Here is a 24,920-nt window from a genome sequence, read left to right on the forward strand (position 1 = left end):
TGCTCGCCACGGCACCTTGTGTGTTTAAGAGCTGATTGGGAATGTTTCATGATGATAAAGCCTCAGTTTTTTGTTCATAATAAATAGAATTGATAATAAATAGAGGGAAATATAAAGGTGTGCGTGAGAATGACATTTATATTGATACGTCTTGTGATGTTTGTCACTTTCTCGAGTATTACTTGTACGTGGATATGAGACAGAAAAATTGCTTAGTGCGGAATTTTACCAAAGCAACATATACGGTTACTGTAAAGCGATGTGGGACAGAGAATAGATGACATTCGGTACCGTTAAGGAATTTCAATTAAGAAGCCAAAAGTGACAAAATGCTCTAAGCCTGACGTTTCAGCTGGGCCCATACGTGCTCTACAGGAGACAAGTCTGGAAAGCAGACTGGCCATGGAAGGATCGGAACACGACTTAGGAGGTCTTGAGCAACTCGAGCTGGAAGTGGACGAGCATTATCTTGCTGCAAAAGTGGCTCTGGTAAACCACGTACCAAAGGTCATCAACATAACGCAAGTCCGTCAAGGTTCCACGCACCAGAATTAGAGGGGGAAAATAATAATATTGTTGATGCTATCACTCGAATAACTAAATATTCAATAGATGATTCGCTTAAGCGAATATCGTAGGCTTTGGCCACGCAGACCATTACGCCAGCTGTGTGGGTGGCGCTGCACACGACAACGTTGGTGGAGCTGTACCGTTTACTGGGGTGCCTCGACACCCATACGCGATAATCATCCTGTGACTTAGGAAGTCGGGGTGAGGGGTACACTCTGCATGGAGGGTCAAGGCCCCCAACTACGTCATTCCTTAACACGACAACTAGCAAATCAATAATTAACAATTTATCAAAACAAGCCTTTATAAAAACAGATAAGAGGCAATCAACACGTGGCCGTGTTTATGATAATATCAAATATACAATCACAACAAGTGACTTAAAGATGAGCCGAGTAGATTTCAATACTTAAGAAACATAAATTACAATGTGAGGGTGATTTTAAAAGGGGACACTGATAGGTTTTTTTTCAGTAATCAGAAATATGAAAGTGATTCACAAGGCACACCTGTTCGCTACGAACCCAAATAACACAAGGAGCAAAACAAGTGAATTAATACAATTGATTGGACTGATGACCTCAGAAGTTGCGTCCCATAGTGCTCAGAGCCAATACAATTGATTGACAAGCAAATTAAAACCCCACTTTTTTTTTAATGTCTACCGAACGGGCAGTGACGCCAGGCTGCTCTGGGCACAAGGTGACTTAACTTAAAATGCCGGAATCTGCAGACCAGCCGTCCAAAACTACACCTAAGCGCCGCTCCCCCACACCCCAACTCGCAGAAAACTGGAACACAAATAGACAGCAGAAAACACGGCAAACGCCAAGAAAACATCAATTAATATAAGTTAAGAGATCAATAAACAACAATATAAATGAAGAACCAATAAATGCTTTCAGTAGAAGTGACTCAAGTTTTACGGCAATATCAATGCTGTAAAACATTTAAACTAGGATCCGCACGGGATTAGTCGAGCGGTCTAGGGCGCTGGACTGTGTGGCTGATCACGGCAGGGGGTTTGAGTCCTCCCTCGGGAATGGGTGTGTGTGTTTGTCGCCGGCCGCGGTGGTCTAGCGGTTCTAGGCGCGAAGTCCGGAACCGCGCGACTGCTACGGTCGCAGGTTCGAATCCTGCCTCGGGCATGGATGTGTGTGATGTCCTTAGGTTATTTAGGTTTCAGTAGTTATAAGTTCTAGGGGACTTATGACCTACGATGTTGAGTCTCATAGTGCTCAGAGCCATTTGAACCATTTTATTTGTGTGTTTGTCCTTAGGATAATTTAGGTTAAGTAGTGTATAAGCCTAGGGACTGATGACCTTAGCAATTAAGTCCCATACGATTTCATACACATTTGAACATTTGAACTAGAGACTGTACACAAATAAAATGCTGAGAATATAGTATCAGACTTTTACACTCTTACAGTTTGCCAAACAATATTCCCACATATGATTACGGCCGACAGTGTGTACAAAAATGAAAATGGAAAAATTTTCAAGATAATATCACGTCATTCAAATGCACAACTTCATAACGATACTAGGTTTTGTGCACTTCAGTTTCGTTGCACAGGTCTGCAGTGTACCTGTCAATTGTGTAAGCTTGGTATGCAGAAAATTACAACTAGACTATGACCTAATATCTTCAATACCTTACAGTTACTACACCATTTGAAAACACTGATTTTTTAAAGGATGCAGTGACTGCTGGTCTCCATGCGGTCACACACCTTGCCGGCTGCTCTTACTTCAGCACACGTGCATTAGGGCAACCAACCAACAAGTACACTTGCTGCATCGCAAATCGTTCAACGAAGTGAAGGCACCAAAATCACTTACACTTCGATTAAGAGCGTTGTTCGAGACTGTCTCGAGGGATAGGTCTCTCCGAGAAAACAGGCACCAAATCAATGCGGCGAACAGCGGCCGGAGTCGACATAAGGCAGGTCCACCACAAACTCTCGCCGGCCGATGTGGCCGAGCGGTTCTAGGCGCTACGGTCTGGATCCGCACGACTGTTACGGTCGCAGGTTCGAATACACCTCGGGCATGGATGTGTGTGATGTCCTTAGAAGTAGTTCTAAGTTCTAGGGGAATGATGACCTCTGAAGGTAAGTCTCATAGTGCTCAGAGGCATTTGAACCACAAACTCGCGACCGCGTTGCAAGGTAGACCGGCCGCGCCGCTGCTGGGTGAGCCCGCGTGTTTTCCTCCTTTGTCCCCTCGAGCACGTCTTTCCGCCTCGTAGTGAGTCCGACCCCTACAGCCGCGACCGAAAAACAGCCCCCACATCACAACAGGGGCAAAGATCGTCGTACAGCCGAGTAATCGATAGTACCGCTCCAAAGAGGTGGTGTGCCAGAAAAAGCGCACCACGGCTCACATCCGTCTCGAAAAAAAATTTGGATTCATCGCAAAACACTACGCTTTGCCAGTCTGTAGCAGTCTTTGTAATCCTGGCTTGGCACAGCTGTAGATTGGGTCGCCGATGTAGAACTGATCGCCGATGTAGAATTGGTCGACGGCGTCTCGGTGTTAACGGCAATACATGACAAGTGAGCCTGGATTGTAAATTCGCATCCACAAGCCGTCTGCACATGACATGTGGAACAACTGGCACCTGTACATATGCTCCAATCATGGAGCGAGTGGCTGTAGGATCCCTAACCGCTTGCTGCACGGTACTTCGATCCTCTCGCCTTATTGTATTTCTGGTCGCTCCAGTCCCGGTACGTCTCACTTGAGTCTCATTTCATATCCACTGCGGACACCCTGAACGACCTGCGGAGCCACTCGGCGTGTCGGCCAGTCTGCGGTTAGGCCCCTCTGAAACTGGCTTAACTGTGAGAAACGTCGTTCAACATGTCCATCTGACCTTTTGCCCCCACTGGCAAACTCCTCGAGTCGGGATGCGATCGTCACGTGTATGACTCGTCCACTACGAGCAGGGTCTGTGGGCATGCGCAGTGGCACCACATTTTCATCATTTGCGTAACGGATCTCACTGTACTTATCTGGAAATTTTCGTGTCTGTACCTTTCTTTCCACTTTCTGAGATATTTTCAAAGTTCGTAACAATGGTGGTTCGTGAGTATACATTATGGTTGTTGACAAATTTTTAGATTAAGATAAGGTAGGGAGTGTGAAATTAATATCAGCTGCAGTATGACAGTGATGTTTATCAACAATTTTATACAACTACAGCCATTCCCAACAACAACAATAACAGTAATAATAATAATATGCATAACTTCTGTAATAAAACAAAGAAAAGCTGTTCTCGAATTTTGTTGTTTTCTACATAATTATGTACAGTTTAGGGCAGGAACGAACTAATGTGTAGGCTTACGCTATTCACTGTGTCGAATTTTTGTGGAAGTGCGACGTTTCGTGTTTTTTTTTTTTTCGGACAAATGAACAAGATCCCTAACACATTTATTAGTCCACGAATCGGTTCCGGGCTGAAAACCATTATTACGTTGCACCAACACAACAACTTACGCTGTTGCACACTTCTTTGTTCAAATAGTTCAAATGGCTCTAAGCACTATGGGACTTAACATCTGAGGTCATCAGTCCCCTAGAACTTAGAACTACTTAAACCTAACCTAAGGACATCACACACATCCATGCCCGAGGCAGGATTCGCACCAGCCACCGTAGCGGTGGGGCGGTTCCAGACTATAGCGCCAGGAACCGCTCGACCACCCCGGCAGGCCATTTTGTTCGGAGAATTGCAAATTTTTAATGAGATAAAAATCCTAAAACGTGAAAAAAATTCCGTTCTAACTCCCCTTAAGGAGATATGGATGTAAACCTTCTAGCGTTTTGTCTATCATTGCGTTTTCCAGCTTATTCACAACTAACATGCGTAGAAGTTTAGACGTAGAGTGCTGTTTATTTACATTCTTTATTTCCAGCAAGGAAATAAGGAAGACGAGCCTGATTACCTGGAAGTCATGATGCAAGTTTCATTTTTGCCTTACTTGCCCATAAGGTGGCTCTGTTCTATCGTATTTACATTGTCCAATGACAGAACGAGCTATGAATCAGCGACTGAACCATACATTAATCAGTGCCATTCAGAGACGTACGGTACAATACGATGGAGCAGTACCTGTGTGGTATATCCTGGTCGCTGCGTTGGAAGGAGAGGTTCAATGCAGCGGCCGACGAGGTAACCTGACCTGAATCCTCTTGATTATTTCCTGCGGGGATATCTAAAGTCACCTGTATATGACACCCTGCGGAGATGGGATTAGTTGCCAGAATTGTAGCTGCCTGTGATGGTATTTGTTAGGGTGTGTCAGAATCTTGTTCGCCGATGTCATGCTTGCACTGAGGTTGAAGGCAGTCAGTTTCAGCACATTTTTTAAGGAAGAGTACAAATGGTACGTTCATTTTGTCAATGATAGTATTTGCAGTTAATTGTAACTAACGTAAATAAAAAAGTACACAGAGATATGACTTTATTCCTATTAACCCCTTAAGCTGTCTTCTCCGACCCCAGGTTTCCTAAACCAAATTGTTCAGAGGAGCATCCAGTATGTCCTGTCACACTTTAGCAAGCTCTTACGGAAACAACGTGTACAGACTCATTTAAGTGAGGGCAGCATAGCCAACGTCTCTTTGAAACTTGACACGGCTTGGGATAGCGGCTGCGAAATTTCTCAAGTTCGTACTTCCATCGCTTACAGCTTTCCCATTTGCAAGCTTATTGATATATTTTAATTCTGATGTGGGTAATTTTCAATGAAAGTGGGAAGTTACGAACCCTGTGAAGACTCACTCTTCCCTTACTGATTCTATAGCCTAAGATCATAGTTGCAATGATCAAACTGGTACAGCTTTATTGTGTATGTGTGTGTGTGTGTGTGTGTGTGTGTGTGTGTGTGCGTGTGTGTGAGTGAGTGAGTGAGAGAGAGAGAGAGAGAGAGAGAGAGAGAGAGAGAGTTTGTGGGTTACGGCGGCTCAACGACGTGGTTATCAACGCCCTTACCGAAAGAAATAGAAACTAAATCGCTTAACCCTGGTATCTTCCTTACAAAAGCTACACAAATATGCTCTTTCGGCTCATAATTACCTGGTATGATATTTAAAGGGCATATTGATTATAAGTTGTAAAAGTTATTATTATTTTAATTGCTCGTTTATTTGTTACAATATAAACATATTTTACATGCCAACAATCTCAAAATTGACAAAGTTCTGGCCCTGTTGCGCAATAGAAAAAAAATGGTTCAAATGGCTTTGAGCACTATGGGACTCAACTGCTGTGGTCATAAGTCCAAAATGGTTCAAATGGCTCTGAGCACTATGGGACTTAACATCTGTGGTCATCAGTCCCCTAGAACTTAGAACTACTTAAACCTAACTAACCTAAGGACATCACACACATCCATGCCCGAGGCAGGATTCGAACCTGCGACCGTAGCAGTCGCGCGGTTCCGGACTGAGCGCCTTAACCGCGAGACCACCGCGGCCGGCAGGTCATAAGTCCCCTAGAACTTAGAACTACTTAAACCTAACTAACCTAAGGACATCACACACATCCATGCCCGAGGCAGGATTCGAACCTGCGACCGTAGCGGTCGTGCGATTCCAGACTGTAGCGCCTTTAACCGCTCGGCCACTCCGGCCGGCTGTTGCGCAATAGAGTCTTACTTAGCGTATAAGCTGTTAATTACGGGAAAAATCAGAATAGAGTTTCACTTAGAATTCCAAATTGTAGGCAATATAATCTATCGTGAGCTTTACAAAATTGTTTGTTACCATTTGGACACTTCATTGGTATCTTATTGTCACAATTTGATGGACAGAATTTACAACTGGAACGTTTGCAATTTTGGTTGCACCGCCTGACCCTGGTGTTGATGGACTTCCTGTTTGTATTCTTTTAACAATGGCCCTGACTGAGCATTTTTCAGCGACAGTATAAAGAGTAATTAGGAGTCTTCCCAATTCATCGAAAAATATCATTTTTTTTTTGTGTAGAAAGTTTTCTTTCCACCCTGGATTTATTTCTCTACACAGCACAAAAGCCCTTATGCAGATATATCTATAATATTGTAGAAGATGATCACTGGCCAGTGCCTGGTTTTTCTGTTGCATGTGTAGTTGGAAATAAGCTGATCCAACGTGTCAATTGCTTCCATAAAAAATTTGCATTGCAGTCCAACATAACTTTTGGTTTGCCTTCTCTGTTGCTTATTTCCCCACTGTTGCGCGCTGTACTTATCAGGACAACTTGTTTGTTCTTCCTTCGAACGTTATCCTTAGCAAAAAGTACTCTGAAGTGTGAACATTTTGTTTGCTTGGTACAGTATTAGGGAGTTCAGGCTTATTTTTTCTCACCGTCCGCAGCTCTGTAAAATATCTTTTGAGAAGGGGCCTCGGGCTAATGCAAATTGTGTAATGATATTATCACTTGTGACATTTTGTCCTTTCAGCTTATGTTTCAGATATATGACAACCCTCATACATTGATTTTTCTCAGGTGCTTGTCCAGGTAGCTTTCCTGAATAGATTTGTGTCTTCAACACACAAGAAGTAGCACTATCACACAGTGTTCATATTTGTACTCCGTCGTTTTAGGGTTTGCTCGGTATACTTTGTTTGAATAGACAACGTCCACAAAAAGCCACCAGTTGTTCGTCCACGGTTAAATTAGTGCTATGACTGTATTCTTTTGAAAGAATTTCCACCCACGTATCCCTCAGAACTCTTACAGGTGCCGACTTGTCGTTTACTCCTTGTGCTCTTCGATCAGACTTGCAAACGAAATGTAACATACGTGAGATGCAACAGAATCGTTACAGCGACATTACGGCAGGAAGATGGCTCTACCTGTTTCTGGAGCCCACTGACCCCTTGTTGACCACATGATTTATATGCACGAGCCAATAATAATATGCCAATACAGGCTTCAAGTGTAATTTAATGCTTACCAGCTAACCCCATAAATTCTTCTAATCTCAGTATCAGCCATTTCCACCAAAATACTCTGAATATTACCGTTCATCGCGATAGCATAATATCTCATCGGACCAGGAATCAGTTTCCTAATGCTCTTCTAGTTTGCGTAAAAGGTTCTAAGCTCCACATGATTTTATTTTTCTTTAGATTGAATCAGTTGGACAGCTTGCACACAGTCACTTCAGATATCAGTACCTGAAATTCCTTCTGAATCAGATGAAGGAGGAATGTTGTCATCACTGGTGTGACTTCCTTCTTGAGAAAGATTCTTCTCGCCGTCAGATGAATTTACTAATGCTTCCACTTGCTCACCGGATATATCTTGTTTTGTCATGATAGCCACACAGAAATTACTACGGTAGACATATGAAATGCGACTGCAACCAACAGTCTACAAAATGTAACTGCTAGCGATAATGTGCTATAATAATTGAACACAATCGGTGACTTGCATTGTTACGTAATATTCGCACATGTCAATAACAAGAAATGAGATATTTTCTTTGTCATAAAAAGCCGTTATGCATATACCTCAGTCGTGTTGAAATAAAACTTGACTGTGGTATTTGCACATTCTGATCCGAGGAACAGAATTGTAACAAATTAAGGCTTAGTAAGTGGAAACAAGTATTTTTTTTAAATTTGAGCTTTAAGGCATTTAGAATATTTAGAAGGACAAGTTTGGAACAATACCATTTAAATATTAAGAAGTTATGCGAGAACTAATTCCTTTTCGGGGCGTACTGACGCATACTTTAAAATACTGCAAATTTTGTCATATGTTCTAACACTTTTTATTAAAACACAGATAATACGAGAAGAAGTAAAACAGCTACAAAAGCATATGTGGCTGGCTTGTCACTTACAAAATACACGAATGAGCCAATCACCACGACAACAACATACTAAAACTGCTGCCTATTATTTCTGTGGTGGTGTTGGAAAATTCACAGAATCTTAATTTCTTGGTTGTAAATTATTGTGAAGTTTTTAAACCAATTACTAATTGCTAGGGTTAGTTAATCTCTTACGTTTCTTTGATTAAACTGTAGTATACCATATTTCTGTTAATAAATAGGAGAGTAGTTAAAATAATTAAAAATGACATTTAGGGCAAAATTCTTGTCTTAAAATGCACATTCTTTGACTTTTTTTTATCTCTCGTTCGTAGCTTTTTTAAATTTACAAAATGAAGTGGAGTAACTCGACTACTACTTTATAAAACTATATCCAACTACAAATTACTTGAAGTCACATAGCTTTGCGGCAAATGCGCTAAATTTTAACACGGGTAATATATCTATTGTATATGCTGATGCTTTATTGTTCAGTCGTAATCAGCAAGGACAATGGCATGCTAAAGCTCACGCTGCTGCCTGCATTACTGGGAAGTCCCGCATCCACTGCGCTAGGGTCTAATTAGCACCAGGGTTCCGCGTAGGCAGCCGTGCTAGGTATCTCACAGTCTGAAGGCTTAGTGCGTTCAAGATATATTCAACGAATAGGTGTATCGCCTTCTGCGATTTGGCTTACATGCAGCCTACTTAAATCACCCTTATCTGTGCGTGTTTAGTTCACTTTCCTTTTGTTTCCCTTTTCATCTGGCGATGGGGTCGCGGTATGGTTTAGTTCATGTCGTGAGTTGGCGATTTTTGATTTGTTTATAAACTAGGTTTTCAGAGTCTGGTTATCCGTTATTTAAAAATTCCTCGCTTCCCGAGTCTTTGATTTGGAAGTATACCTTGTGAAGTTCCTGACCTCGCCACATTATGTATATTGCTGTGAATTGGCAGGAGCCAATTCACGGGGTTTGGAGGAAGCCGAAAGGCACGCGTTAAGCTCACGCAGACTGGCGTGAGGTCTGCAACAGTTAAGGGAATTTTTAGTAGCAAATAAAGTACGTAGTTGATGTAATACTTAACTTTACTCCATAATTGTAGAACATCTGTCTGACGGTACAAGCATCCCAAGATAAATAACAATCTCAATAAACTGTTAATGGCGCCTTGCTAGGTCGTAGCAAATGACGTAGCTGAAGGCTATGGTAACTATCGTCTCGGCAAATGAGAGCTCAGTGAACCATGGCTAGCAACTGGGGCGAGTGCTAGAAAGTGTCTCAAGACCTGCCGTGTGTCGGCGCTCGGTCTGCTATCACTGACAGTGGCGACACGCGGGTCCGACGTATACTAATGGACCGCGGCCGATTTAAAGGCTACCACCTAGCAAGTGTGGTGTCTGGCGGCGACACCACATATGTAACTACTTTCTCCGTTTCCCTACAAGACACTGTGTAATTCCGTTTGGTTTATTCGCTATGCCTTTCGCTCATTTGTTCACTGTGTACGAAACTGATATACGGCGTATAATTAAAACTATATGTCCCTGAATGTTTAAATAAGGTGTATCGTGCGCAATCCCCATTGTATTACCATAACCTCTTTCATTTCTGCAGAAGTCATTATCATATCAACTGTATCAATGAACCTCGTGTTCCACTGTCTGAAGGTCGGACGTGATGGTTGTGAGCATCTGTAACGTATTCGGAACTTCCGATGAATCTATGTGTGAGACTCGTTCTCTGTTATCCGTTCGATACACTGTCTGTCTATTTTCGTCAAAACTAACGTGAAAAAGAAGTGCGTGAACACTATGTCACAACCCTACCCTTCCAGCTATCCCTATTCCTGAAACATAAGTGATCGAAGTTGTCAAGCTCATTTTCTCATACGCCGTATGTATACGGGTAGTTTCTGAGTTCTTGCAACAATATTTCGGCTGGCAACCGTCCGACCATCTTCAAGTGATGCTTTAAATTCTCGCCATTCTTCCAGTTTGCACAGTAGCGGCATAATTAGAATGTTCGACTTTAAAACGTTTGAAAAATAAAATCGTATTTACGACACACTATACGTGTGGCGAGAACAGGCTCTCAGGGGTGTACGTGGTGCTGGGTTGAGGAAGGAAACACGCAGGTTCACAAAAACTTGTATTATTTTGCTGAAAATGAACATCGTTCCGTCCGAAGAAGATACCAGCCCACATTGCTAAGTTAACGTTAAGGAAGTTAGTTAAATAACCGTAACGATTTCTTTCCCACACGAGATACTTTATGAATACATTTCACATCAGGTTTTCAAGACACTTTAATTCTCTGGTACAATACAGCTAGAGAGGGACAATATGCGATCAAAATATCAATAACAGGGCTTTAAACGGCCGATATAAAATCAAAGTATCAATCAACAGTTGTTAAACGGCCAAATCAGGTCTCAGGTATTTACCACGTAACAGAAATTGCACTTCAAATTTTACTGAGTTCATAATACGTAAGTCCATTGGATACCTACAATATTCCTTCGCCACAGACGATTACTCTCGAATACATCTATCGTCCAGACTGCAAGATAAGCTCGTCGTCTGATTAAAATACGGCCGCAGATCGGCCAAGAAACCATACACAATCAGGAAATTAATCAACAGGTTCTAGTTAGCTCTAAGACATTTACAACGTATTTATCAGGAAACAGAAATGACCCTCCAAATCAATCAATCTCAGCCATGTAACTAGATTCAGTGCATAAAGAACCACGGTCTAATAATATGAAAATATGCAAAGACCCATTTGAATGTGAAACGTCCCCTAAGAAAAATTTGTGAATTACTGTGCTGATAAACCACTTACGTTATTTGATTTTCAAACAGCTGAGCAGAACTGAACGTACTCTGACATTTCGTTCTTTACCTATTCTGATGAACACTAAACTGACACACAATATTTTTAGCGCAACGCAATCTGACTTTCAATAATCCCTGCAAATAATGGCCCTAACTAACATTAACCTATACCTTTCACAAATCACTTACCTCACAAAAATCTTCGTTATTCGAACTACTGCAATACAGCGAGCGCCACTACTGCCAGCTAAATAAAAGATTCAAACTACTGAAGGCACTAACTACTGATAGGCATAGTTAGCAAATGAAAGATTTTGATAGAGAACAAACACTGTATTTACCTTAATAGTGTTCAAAAGTCATTATATATATATATATATATATATATATATATGGATACACGTCCAGATCAACCGCTCTCAAAACTCCGCCATCTCTCTCCCCACATCCACGACTGCTGGCGGCTCACCTCCAACTGCGCAACGCTAGGCGCTGTTAACAGCCAACTGCCCAACACTACAATGGGGAATATTACTTCAACAATGCAAACCAACCACAGCCTACACACAGCACAGTGAGTGATTTTCATATAGAGCGCTACATGTCGTTACCAACATAAAAACCTAAACAGGCTACTTACAAATGCAGCGCACGCAAAGAGTGGTCCGAGTTTCGAGTAATTGTCGACAGCACATAGGGCGCTCAAAATGGATTAACAAAACTCAACTATAACTAATAATATAACCAGACTGTGAGGGTTATCGCCAGACCGCTCAAATATGCTATCTCTACGCTCTGCTAATTTCGCTTGCTGTCCCTGTCAAAACTATGGTTCACAATATCACCATCCAGTGCCAGATCGCCGCGTTATAATAGAGGCAGATTCGGCCACAAGATACGCATAGTTAAAATCTTCTGGGTTGTTGGGCTGCGTCAAATTTTTCCCCTAAAATAATTGACGTTTTGACCCCTCTGCAAGTCACCTCGACGGACAATAATATTTTTGGTTCCGCGTGGTTTGAGGCACCATGTCACGGATTGCGCGGCCCCTCCCGTCGGAAGTAGTTCGAGTGCTTCCTCGGGCATGTGTGTGTGTGTGTGTGTGTGTGTGTGTGTGTGTGTGTGTGTATGTGTGTGTGTGTGTGTGTGTGTTGTCCTTAGCATAAGTTAGTTTAAGTAGTGTGTAAGTCTAGGGACCGATGACCTCAGGAATTTGGTCCCTCAGGAATTTACACACATTTGAACATTTGAATATTTTTGGTAAACATTCCCCCTCTCTTGCTCCGTCCGTTTCGCATCTAGCCAATGATGATGGCCGATCAATAGCAGTAGGAGGAATTTCAACCAATAACCCTTCTCCAGAGTAAGTGTAGAATAGTGCCTTTCTATCCAATGACGATGGGCTACCAATACTACCCACAAGAGCTTAGCCAATAACGCCCCGTCTTCTGCATGAGCGCGGGAATATTAGCCTACGACGATGGCCCACCAATGGGAGCCACAGGAATTTTTACCAATTCTCCTACTTCTCCAACACAAACGTGGGAAAACTCCACTTTATAATAGAACGCGACACTGGTCTCTGACAGTTGTCTAGCAATAGTGGACACCAAAACATCCTGAAGAAGATACTAGCAGATGGTTCGAAACGTCGATTATTTAAGAGGTAATATGACACATCCTAACAATCCAGAAGTGACAAGGGCCACGAAAGGCTGCAGGCTTACTTAAGGAACGTGTAGTTTCTTCCGCCCACTGTGCGGACTCGGCTTTCACCACCGCCTCCACGCCAGTCCAGGGCACGTGTCCTAACACCATTGCGACGAAGTGCCAGAGGCAGCTGGCCACGTTGCCCGCGGACGAGCTGACGACGCCATCCACCGCAGCGCCCTGCTCTCCGTGCGGACAGTGTCGACCCGCGCTGCAAAGGGGCTCTGGTCTGAGCTGCCGGTAGCAGCTGCCGGCCTCGTGGTGACGTTCGTAACGTCACAGTGAATATTGCCTACTGGTCTTGGTCTCTTCCCTTTGTTCACCAGTGAGTCCCATTTGATCCAGAAAGGAGAATTTTCTGAAATATTCTTTAAAGTTGCAAATAAATATAGATTCCTGATACTGAGGAGCTAGCTTCCTGCGTAACAGTGCCGTTGGTGCAGCACTCCATGTTACTCTATACTGTGCAAGCTTCTTCATCCCCCGGTACCTACTGCAACCTATATCCTTCTGTATCTGTTTAGTGTATTCATCTCTTGGTCTCCCTCTACGCTTTTTACCCTCCACGCTGCCCTCCAATGCTAAATTTGTGATCCCTTGATGCCTCAGAACATGTCCTACCAACCGCGCCCTTGTTCTTGTCGAGTTCTGCCACAAACTCCCCTTCTCCCCAATTCTATTCAATACTTCCTCATTAGTTACGTGATCTACCCATCTAATCTTCAGCATTCTTCTGTAGCACCACATTTCGAAAGCTTCTATTCTCGTCCAAACTATTTATCGTCCGTGTTTCACTTCCATACATGGATACACTCCGTACAAATACTTTCAGAAACGACTTCCTGACACTTAAATCTATACTCGACGTTAGTAAATTCCTCTTCTTCAGAAACGCTTTCCCTGCTATTACCAGTCTACATTTTATATCTCTCTACTTTGACCATCATCACTTATTTTGCTCCCTAAATAGCAAAACTCCTTTACTACTTTAAGTGTCTCATTTCGTAATTTAATTCCCACAGCATCACCCGACTTAATTCGAATACATTCCACGATCCTCGTTTTGCTTCTGTTGATGTTCATCTTATATCCTCGTTTCAAGAAACAGTCTAATCCGTTCAACTGCTCCTCCAAGTCCTTTGCTGTCTCTGACAGAATTACAATGTCATCGACGAACCTCAAAGTTTTTATTTCTTCTCCATGGATTTTAATACCTACTCCGAATTTTTCTTTTGTTTCCTTTATTGCTTGCTCAAAATTCAGATTGAATAACATCAGGGATATGCTACAACCCTATCTCACTCCCTTCCCAACCACTGCTTCCATTTCATGACCTTCGACTCTTATAACTGCCATCTGGTATCTGTACAAATTGTAAATAGTCTTTCGCTTCCTGTATTTTATCCCTGCCACCTTTAGAATTTGAAAGAGAGTATTCCAGTCAACATTGTCAAAAGCTTTCTCTAAGTCTACAAATGCTGGAAACGTAGGTTTGCCTTTCCTTAATCTTTATTCTAAGATAAGTAGTAAGGTCATCATTACCTCACGCGTTCCAATATTTCTACGGAATCCAAACTGATATTCCCCGAGGTCGGTTTCTACCAGTTTTTCCATTCATCTGTAAATAATTTGTGTTAGTATTTTCTGCTGTGCCTTATTAAACTGATAGTTCGGTAATTTTCATATATGTCAACACCTTCTTTCTTTGGGATTGGAATTATTATATTCTTCTTGAAGTCGGAGGGTATTTCGCCTGTCTCTTACATCTTGCTCACCACATGGTAGAGTTTTGTCAGGACTGGCTCTCCCTAGGTCGTCAGTAGTTCTAATGGGACGTTGTCTACTCTCGGGGCCTTGTTTCGACTTAGGTCTTTCAGTGCTCTGTCAAACTCTTGACGCAGTATCGTATCTCTCATTTCATCTTCATCTACATCCTCTTCCATTTCCATAGTATTGTCCTCAAGAACATCGACCCTGTGTAGACCCTCTATATACTCCTTCCACCTTCCTGCTTTCCCTTCTTTGCTTAGAACTGGGTTTCCATCTGTGCTCTTGATATTCATGCTTCTTTTCTCTGGAAAGGTCTCTTTAATTTTCCTGTAGGCAATATCTATCTTGCCCCTAGTGAGATAACCCTCTACATCCTTACATTTGTCCTCTAGCCATCCCTGCTTAGCCATTTTGCACTTCCTGTCGATATCATTTTTGAGATGTTTGTATTCCTTTTTGCCTGCTTCATTTACTGCATTTTTGTATTTTCTCCTTTCATCAATTAAATTCAATATTTCTTCTGTTACCCAAGGATTTCTACTAGCCCTCGTCTTTTTACCTACTTGATCCTCTGCTTCCTTTACTACTTCATCCCTCAAAGCTACCAATTCTTCTTCTACTGTACTTCTCTCCCCCATTTCTGTCAATTGCACTTATGCTCTCCCTGAAACTCTGTACAACCTGTGGTTTAGTCAGTTTATCCAGGTCCCATTTCCTTAAATTCCCACTTGTTTGCAGTTTCTTCAGTTTTAATCTACAGTTCATAACCGATAGATTGTGGTCAGTGTCCACATTTGCCCCTGGAAATGTCTTACAATTTAAAACTTGGTTCCTAAATCTCCGTCTTACCATTATATAAAATATCTGATACCTTCTAGTATCTCCAGGATTCTTCCATGTATACAACTTCCACTCCATAATTCTTTCTAAAGGAAATGTAATAAGTAAATAATCACGACAGCTGATTTTCGTGTTTAAAAGCACGTGTCCCACTTACGCTCCCCCGTTCCAGCAATAGTCAGCACAGTTATATTAATCAGATCTGTGATTATATCAAAGTAAAGATCTCTGTGGATAAATTTACTGAGTTGGAAACAAGTTTGTCCATGTAACCACAAATCCCTTCAGATAGATTCGTTGCATTAAGTAACCTCGGTGCTTAAGGACGGGGGTCAAATATTTTAATTTTGCAAACTGGGAAGGAGGCTGAAGTGGTTGTTCTGATCGCGAGAAAGATTCTACTTTGTCGGACGACAGTACACACTGACTTCTGTGACGTGGTCCAAAACAAACAGTGGGAAGACAAGAGAGTTACTGAAGAAATCAGACCTTTCTGTCGACTTATGGAAATAGCGATTACTTGCTCAGAGCCCATTTTATAGTCTTCCTAAACGTCAATAAGGAATTATACCACTAAGAACCATCGTTAGCCCAATTGACTCCCAAACACACAATCTGGCCCAATATTTTATGGAGTAATGGTTCGTATTGCTAGACATTTTGAACACCACGTTACTAGCTGTACATGGATACAGTTAGGCTCAATTTAAGTGTGGTGTATCTATTTATAAGTAGCCTACCTACTGAAGGTACGTAAATTGTCCACTGCGCCGTTGATGAAGCTTGGAATAGCCACCGAAACAACTGTATCACTACTTGAACGCACATGAAAAATGTGCACGTCATGAAGCTCAGTTCGATTACTTGTAAAGAAAACACCTATTACGCACGTATGAGTGAAATGTAATATTACAAACGCAAATACGAAGGTGCATTTGGTTTAAAGGATGAGACATCATATGAGCCTTGAGAAAAACCAACCTCTGCTCCTTCGAACTGGACGGTCAGATACGGCGTGGCATTAATTTATGGCACTTCCTAGAGTAACGACTCTATCGGTAAATGGAACACAGGTTTTTGTTGGTCTTGAAATACAAAGGGTTGCTGGGGAAGAGCACACAGAAGTTACAGGGGCAACTCTCCCTCACCGGGCAGTAATTGGCGTCTAATTTCGTCCACGCTATAAACGTCCCTGTGAAACACCGGCAGCCGTAAACGTCACGTAAGTCACAGCACTGTTAGATCTGATAGCAGCGAAATGTACCACCAGTCGGCATACGGAGAATTACCTCCTAGCGGGGTACCTTTAAAGAGGGAACTAAGGTAGGCTGCTACGGAGTAAACGTAATCTGTCTTTAGTATGAGAAACGTTTTATTCTCATCCCTTTTTTCATTACCTCTCAAATGCCGCAACGACGGAGAACCTGCACAGGCTGTGCTCCGGGTGCGAGGAACGCTATCGCTGTCGTTACGTGTGACAGGTGACCAAACCAAACGGTGGAATGTTCAAGTTGTTGGATTCGAGTCTCTGAAACCGAGTACATACTCTTAAGATACTGAACGAGTTACACAGCTTATTGAGAGGACATTGAATCAGTAATGTTGCCTAATACTCGTTGCACCAGTGAGTAGGGAGAGTGGAAACGCTGGCTGAGTATAGAAGTTATTCTTAACAACTTTTATTAAAACCAAATACCACCCATCAATCCTCAGGAGCGAGCCTTAAACACAAAAAATTAATTTGTGTTCATTTACAAATTGAATTTAACTGCCCAGTCACAATGGCCAATACCACAAGAACAACAAGAAACGAAACATAAGAAGTTATTCAGTGATTACTAAAATTTTTAACAATTTTGAATTAAATGATTACATTTACCAACACAGTGGTTGGCTGCAATATCTGGTTGACAAGTAAAATCTTCTCCATATACCTTCTGAGTTTCTGACAGTTACCTGAGAACCCCTGCTGACATGCTGCGTAGAAGGATCCCACCACATCCGGTAAGAACAAAAACTCAAACGACGTGAAACCGCCGCCCTCTGTCAGGAGTGGTCACGACCTGACCGTATCAACTTGGTGTCAAAAGCCCCACAGTCCGCGACTGTCTCGCTGCTCCACAGCGCGCGAAGATGGAAGTGCAAATTAACGACAGACAAAGGTGTTGTGCCACAAATAGAAATAAAGCAGCGAGTACACCTACAACAAATTGTTTGAAATGCTATGTAATATTGTACACGGTAGTGTAACACAGTTAATGGTTCTGGCACCATGAATTTTACACACATAACTTTTTCAACTGTTGTGAAGTCCAAGCCACGCGAGGCTAAAGACACTGAGGAATTACTGACGGTGAAGTAATCAGGTCGAATGGAAGTCTTCAGTTGCTGCACGACGCTCCAGCAGCACCTCAAACATGGAATAATAAACAAACAAGACCACAATTGTTCTAATACTTTTAATTAAGAGTTCAAGCCTGGCGTGCATCAGCAGCACAGAAGGTATCGTTGGTCATCATCGCCTTAATTATACAGGGTGATCATTAATAAAAGCCGGCCGCAGTGGCCGACCGGTTCTGGCGCTTCAGTCTGGAACCGCGCGTCGCAGGTTCCAATCCTGCCTCGGGCATGGATGTGTGTGATGTCCTTGGGTTAGCTAGGTTTAAGTAGTTCCAAGTTCTAGAGGACTGATGACCTCAGATGTTAAGTCCCATAGTGCTCAGAGCTATTTGAACCATTAATAAAACCGACAGACAGCAGGATCCTGACTGGAAATGGAGGAAAAAACTCCTATGAACAAGTGTCTGGAAATGCACTGTTGCCATGTTAGATGGTGATGACAGTTCCTCTGACAACGTGCGGTGTGTTACTTGTGGGTTGCGGGCTGTGTGATTTTAAGCCGCGTACTGCAAGCAGCAGAAGTGTGCAGTATTTACTTCAGGAACAAGCCGATTAGGCGCTTGTGTATGGCCAAGGAAATGGAAAAAGTCGAGAGGCAGCACATCAATATAGTACCCTCACAGACACCAACCACATCACACAACATTTTAAACCATTTTTGCGCAATCGTGTGATTATGGACTCTTACAGAGAGACGAATGTGCAGGAAGGCGGCAGAGTGTGCCTTCACCAGAACTGGAGAACCGGGTTATGCAGGGTACTGGGCGAATCTTAGTACAAGCTCCTGGCAACCGGCCCTCCAACATGGTGTAAGCTGATGTACGATTTTGAGTAACCTGCATGACAACCGGTATTATCCCTATCACCTGCAGTCCCATGGAAGCCACTTTGAACATCAGGTGTGACGTGGATGCGATGAGGCTCTATACTGTTTTCTGGGACGATTTGTTGTCGCTGAACGCACACCGTCCGTTTCCGGGCACATGTCCATAGGAACCTGTTTCTTCCTTTTCCAGCTAGGAATATGTTCCTGTAATTTGTCGGTATTATTAATGTTCGCCTGCATTTACGAGTATGTGGTATCTGTTCTTTACGACAAATGTTCATCTTGCCCCATTGATATAAACCATTGTCCACTGGCAACTCATGTCTTTGATTCCTTTGTGCCTTGATTCGTATTGGCTGCAGGATGAAAAGATATCTGTTCTTTAGGACTTGTACCAATGATAACTACATCTGCAATTACGCCCCTAACTATGCGGTGTATAAGAGTAATAGAACTCGAGATTTTATAAGCATTTACCCACATATGCTGTTTCTAAAGCATCATGAGCTATCACAGGGAATGAAGTCGAACGGAAAGCACTTTGCGCAGTACAGCACTTTTAGACGGTTGCTGGTATTTAATTCAGCTCATAACATATCTCCCATGCATTGCGAATAGCTACTCTTCACAAGGGGTGTCGATCGGCCGCCGTGTCATTCTCTGCCACTCTGTGTCATTCGGATGCAGTGGTCACAATACCGCTCTCCTGGCCATTTTGTTGACTTTCCAGACCTTGAAGCCTCTACGTTTCAGTCCAGTGACTTCTCACTTGGCATCACGAGTGTTAGTGCACGCCACGTCATTCATCCCAGAGAGGAAAAATTCCTTGACAACATCGGGAATCGAGCTAAGGTCCTCGGCGTGGCAGCTATCTACACGGACCACGCAGCTATGGAAGTGAATGTTGAGTTTGCAAAAGCTATGTCAGTTATCGATCACTCTGCTCCCTCAGAGATTTTCAAGGAGTGTTGGGGTGTAGTAGTTGTTGTTGTCATCAATCCAAAGTGTGGCCTGTGTGATGTATCCTAATAACTATGGTCAAGTTTCGATCTCTCTATAAAATGTTAACCTTCGCGCACCTTCCATTACCAAACGAACGATTTATGGATGCATTAGGGAGCGTCGTGTTAAACGAATCCTCCTTTTAGCGAAGTTGAGGTACAAATCTCATTTCATCTCAGATTCAGTGCATCCTCGTTACAAATCAAATTTACGCATTTAATATTCAGTATTCCTCTATAGTGTCACATTTCAAAACATTCAATTCTTTTATTGTCTGAACTTCTGTCGACCACATCAAATCGCTGCATAAAGCTGCGATGCTGGTAAATACCTTCACGAACATTTCCTCTCATTTAAATTTACATACCATGTTAACCAATTTTCCTTCATCAGGAAAATTTTGATTTCATAAGCAGCAATTTTTATTTCATACGCAGCATTTTAGGGGATTGCAAGAAACTTCGTCTTCAAGTCAGCTACAAACTTCACTACAGTATTACTTGTTAATGACATCTCCTCTACATGTGTACTTGGGGTAAACCGCATTTCGCGACTTCCTTTTCTGTATAATTTTCTGAATCAGTTTAAACAGGTCAAAGAAGCCCGTAAATCAGTAATGTTCATCTCTCTTGCCATTCAGAGTTGCTAGATCTCATGCACTGACTGTAACGAGCAGTTCTGAATCTTTAGAAAAGTTCTCCTTTCACAGTTATCTGAGTTTCATTTTGGAGCATATTTTGTAATTCGTTTACATCTTTCTTCTACTCGTACAATTCATACTCAGATTTTACGAAAGGAAATCACCTTTGCACAATGATTATGAGTAACTTCTCCCTGCTTCATTTAACGAAAGCAGCTATAGCTTTCTTTCCTCATCTAGTCTGTTGCTGTACAGTGTTCTTTTGGACTTGGAAGGCATTTTATTTTTGCTCTGAACATTAATTAGCACAACAAACATTGTTCAAACAATAATTCATGGAATCGTCCAAGTTTTCAACTCTCACCATTTTTTCCTGCAATATTTGCACAATTCCTAAAGACATGTCGACATTATTCGAACAAATGTTCAAGAAATTATCTAACAAATAATACACTTGTAGGTCTTCAGGAGAATTAGGTGTTTTCGATTGAATAACATGTTCTTTCATATTGCATCTATGGAAGTATGAAACATTAACTGGATTCCAGTTTACTGTGAAACTGCGGAATCTGTATAAAGACAGATGCTACCAAGCATATATTCAAGGCGATTCCGCAGAGGCAATGCTGATTATTATGGGTATTAAATCAGCTGTGTATTAGAACGAAAAGTAATTGTGGACAACAGTGTCACAGGAACTATCAACGGAAACTGAAATACGCTTTAAAAATCACGATCCAGTTTGCCATGTTATCTGTTTACCGATGTGCCACCAACCTTATGTGCCCACCGTGCTGTGTGTGCACTGTCCACTACAGCTACAACATGGGTGTCCACTCCTCCAGCTGCCTGTCGAGCTACGAACTTGGCAAATTTCAACATTTTCTGAAAAATACTTGAAGTGTGTCTTAGCAGCTCAAAATTTTGGCACTGTGTTTATTTCGGTGTACTCTTCCTGGATAAAAAATCCACGGCAGGTTTCGACTTGTCGGAATGGACAGTTCCTTTGTGAGTACATTAAGGACTGACACATGGGATTCTATCTGCGACCGCGAGTGTGCTGTGTCGTGACACTAGGGAAACACTGGAACATGGAAGAAGGAACATTTGAAATTGAGGTATGTCGTTATTTGCCATGATTCCAGTGAACGAAGCTATCTCACGTATAGCGGATATTCTGCCAGCAGGTATTGTGGAGATACTCAGATACTGTCCGCCCACAACGTATTTTCAGTAAAAAAAAATGAGTTTTATGAACAGATTAGCGGCATGGTTATGGGCATTCCTCTTAGTCCGGCTGTGTTGATGGATACCTTTGAACAATGGGCGGCGCACACCGAGAGTGAAAGATCAATCAGGTGTACAGCTATGCTGATGATACTTTCATAGTGTGGACACATGGTGCTGGGGAACTGGATGCCGTCCTGATACATCACAGCAGTATCAATCCGAAAATACAATTTACTACGAAGGGGGAGAATAATGGCCAACAGAATTTTTTGCAATGATCTGCTATCAAGGGCTGGGACGGGGCTAGAAAAAGCCACGCGTACTGACCGTTACCTTCCTAAAGATTCTAACCACCATCCCAGACAAAACCTTGGTAGACAGAGCGTACAGAACCTGTGAACCGACTTGTTTAAAAGCTAAGACTGAACCTCTACGGTCGACATTTAAGGAGCGTGGTTATTCTAACGTGGAGATAGATCGAGTACTTCGCCCTAGGGTGAGAAGCAGGATCGACGAGGAACAACGGCAGGGCAAGGGGTAAGTTTCCTTTCCGTTCATCACTAAGATTACAGATCGCATGGTGTGGAAACTACCTTCACACCCACCAGGAAGATGGAGCATCGGCGAAAGATATACGACATCCTTTGGCTAGACCGGGTGTACATAAAAGTCTGAGTAGCTGTGACTGGTTTATATTGCAACCATGAATAGAAGTATTAAAACTTATCTAGCTGAACAGCAGAGGAATTGCCACCGCGGTGTACAGAAAAATAGGCCGTAGCGGATATGTTTATCAAGAGGATTATCGTGAAATAAAATTCAGTAAGACGAGCGTCACATCGAAAACATCGCATTATCAGGGACGCATGTATAGAGATGCTATTGAGCCTTATAAACACAGTGATGGTTTTACCAGACAAGCGGATGTTGTTAAATTAGATAAAAATGAGATCAATCACTTTCAATCGAGAATATTCGCATTACCAAAGATAATCTCACAGGCGAGGTCAAGTGATGTAGTGTGGTACCCTCTACACTGCTATATATTTGGCTCTCCCTGAATTCTGTTTGCAGTTCGCCGATTTAACGCTAAAGATACGTGGCGTAGCCGGAGAGAAAACGTTAGGAGGAATTTTTATACATCAACCACGGCCTGCCGGCCTTGAAGTATTAAGTGAAGTCAGTACCGGCCGTGAAAGCTGGATGTTTCTCCTAATAGCTGCACACTATGAGCCTGTCGGCTCGCATCGGTTAAGGTCTGTAGATCTAAACTCTGCTTCGTTTTCCCTCTGGCCGCCGGGCGGCGCTCTTGCCCCATGTCTTCCTGAATGAAATGTTTGCGAGGCAAGGAGTGTGGAATTGACAGTTACCGGGGACAAGCAGGAAAAAAGTGTCGTGGAGGAAACTTGTGTTGCAACGCGCCGGTGGTCGGTGTCTTGACCGATTCGCTTTGAGGAAATTGTTGCAACAAGAACAACTTTGATTAGGTTAGCTAATTCTGGTGCACTGAAAGGGTATCTCTTTCCTGTTGTCGGACCGTGATGTGTGATCTATTCTGGCGGCGTAAGCAGGTTCTGTTGTTACTATCTTCTGCTGTATGATTCTTCCTGAGCTGTGAATTTGTGCTTTCCGGAAAATTTTAATCAGCTGTTAATGTGGTCCGTATCGCCCCCCTCGCTGAGCGCTCTATGGTGCTGCCTGAATTAGTTGTCATCCCCCGGTGGGACGTTTGTGGTGATAGTTTCTTATTGTCTGACGATTGTGGTGATTGTTTTTTACTGTTTGGTTTTAAGATACTTCCGTGTGCAAGCGGTGGGAATGTAACGGCCGTCGCAGGTGCTACTGGTGTTGTCATGATCATTTATGATTAATCTAGTCTTTTAATTGTTTTACCTTCTGATCTGGCCTGATCTATTACTATACCGGGTGCGCTGCCGGAGGGCTGTGAAATTTTTCTGTGTTGCCACACTTGAATGTTGTAAGGCGAGATTCCTTACTTGGTTCTTGGCGCCTGATAGGGTCTGCGGGCAATCTTGTACTGGTATCTGACCGTTATATTATTAATAGAACCAGGATTTCTACCTGGAAACACTCCGTCTTCGGGCCACGAGTGGCCTACCGGAACCATCCGAACGCAGTGTCATCCTGAAAGGAGGATGCGGATAGGAGGGGCGTGGGGTCAGCACACCACACTCCTGGTCGTTATGATGGTATTCTTGACCGAAGCCGCTACTATTCGGTCGAGTAGCTCCTCAATTGGCATCACGAGGCTGAGAGCACCCCGAATAATGGCAACAGCGCATGACGGCTGGATGGTCACCCATCCAATTGCCGGCCACGCCCAACAGCGCTTAACGTCGGTGATTTCACGGGAACTGGTGTATCCACTGCGGCAAGGCCATTGGCCTTCTACCTGAAAAGAAAATTATTATTTAAAATATATTTAAACTGTGTTTGTTTCTTGGTTATGTTAATATATTCATTCTTGATTCTCGACAGTGTTTAAATCGTACTATTCCTGAAATTCTTAATTTAATCTTTTAATAGCAGTTTGATGGCTGTTGTACCTTATTATGGTATTTGCTGGCAGCTATTTGCTGAAAGCGTGTGTTGATCTGTTGGTGTTTTTGGGCGTCTTCTTCTTGTTTTATTTACGAGCACCGTACTGTTACCTGGTGGGTTAGCTACCGTTTCTGCAGTCTGTGTGTACAGACGGCCCAAGCTGACAAGGGTGAGCTCTCCGGCGGCACGATATTAAAGGCCACGATTTGGTATTCGCCGCTGCGGTTACCCTGTGTGAAGCAGCTCTACAGCACGGAGAATGCTGCGTAAGTCTTTCTTTCACTGGTTCGCGTTGGCTTCTTTTCAGAGTTCATATACTTTTTGCCTTTTGGCTTGGATCCTCTTTTGGTGCCATGTCCTTTCTCTATAAAGCTTTCCCTAAACAGCTGCACCATTTGCTGGGCCTAGTAGTTGTTTCAGTTTGTCAGCTCTCCCAAAGGACAGTGTTAATTATTGGTCTGTAATTTAAAACCATTCTGTTAACTCGGCACATTTGATTTTTTAAAAACATTTTTAGTAAGTTAGTACTAGTTGTTGCTACGTTTGACTTTTCAAAACCATACTTTAATTTTGTCAGGTCTCTTAAGGGACCGCGTTTCATTTTGGCCTGTAATTTTAAACCATTCTCTTAGCTCGGACATTTCAATTTGTTTAAACATTTTTAGCCGGCCGGCGTGGCCGTGAGGATCTGGGCGCTGCAGTCTGGAGCAGAGT

The sequence above is a fragment of the Schistocerca americana genome, chromosome 2 (assembly GCF_021461395.2).
Source record: "Schistocerca americana isolate TAMUIC-IGC-003095 chromosome 2, iqSchAmer2.1, whole genome shotgun sequence".
NCBI lineage: Eukaryota > Metazoa > Arthropoda > Insecta > Orthoptera > Acrididae > Schistocerca > Schistocerca americana.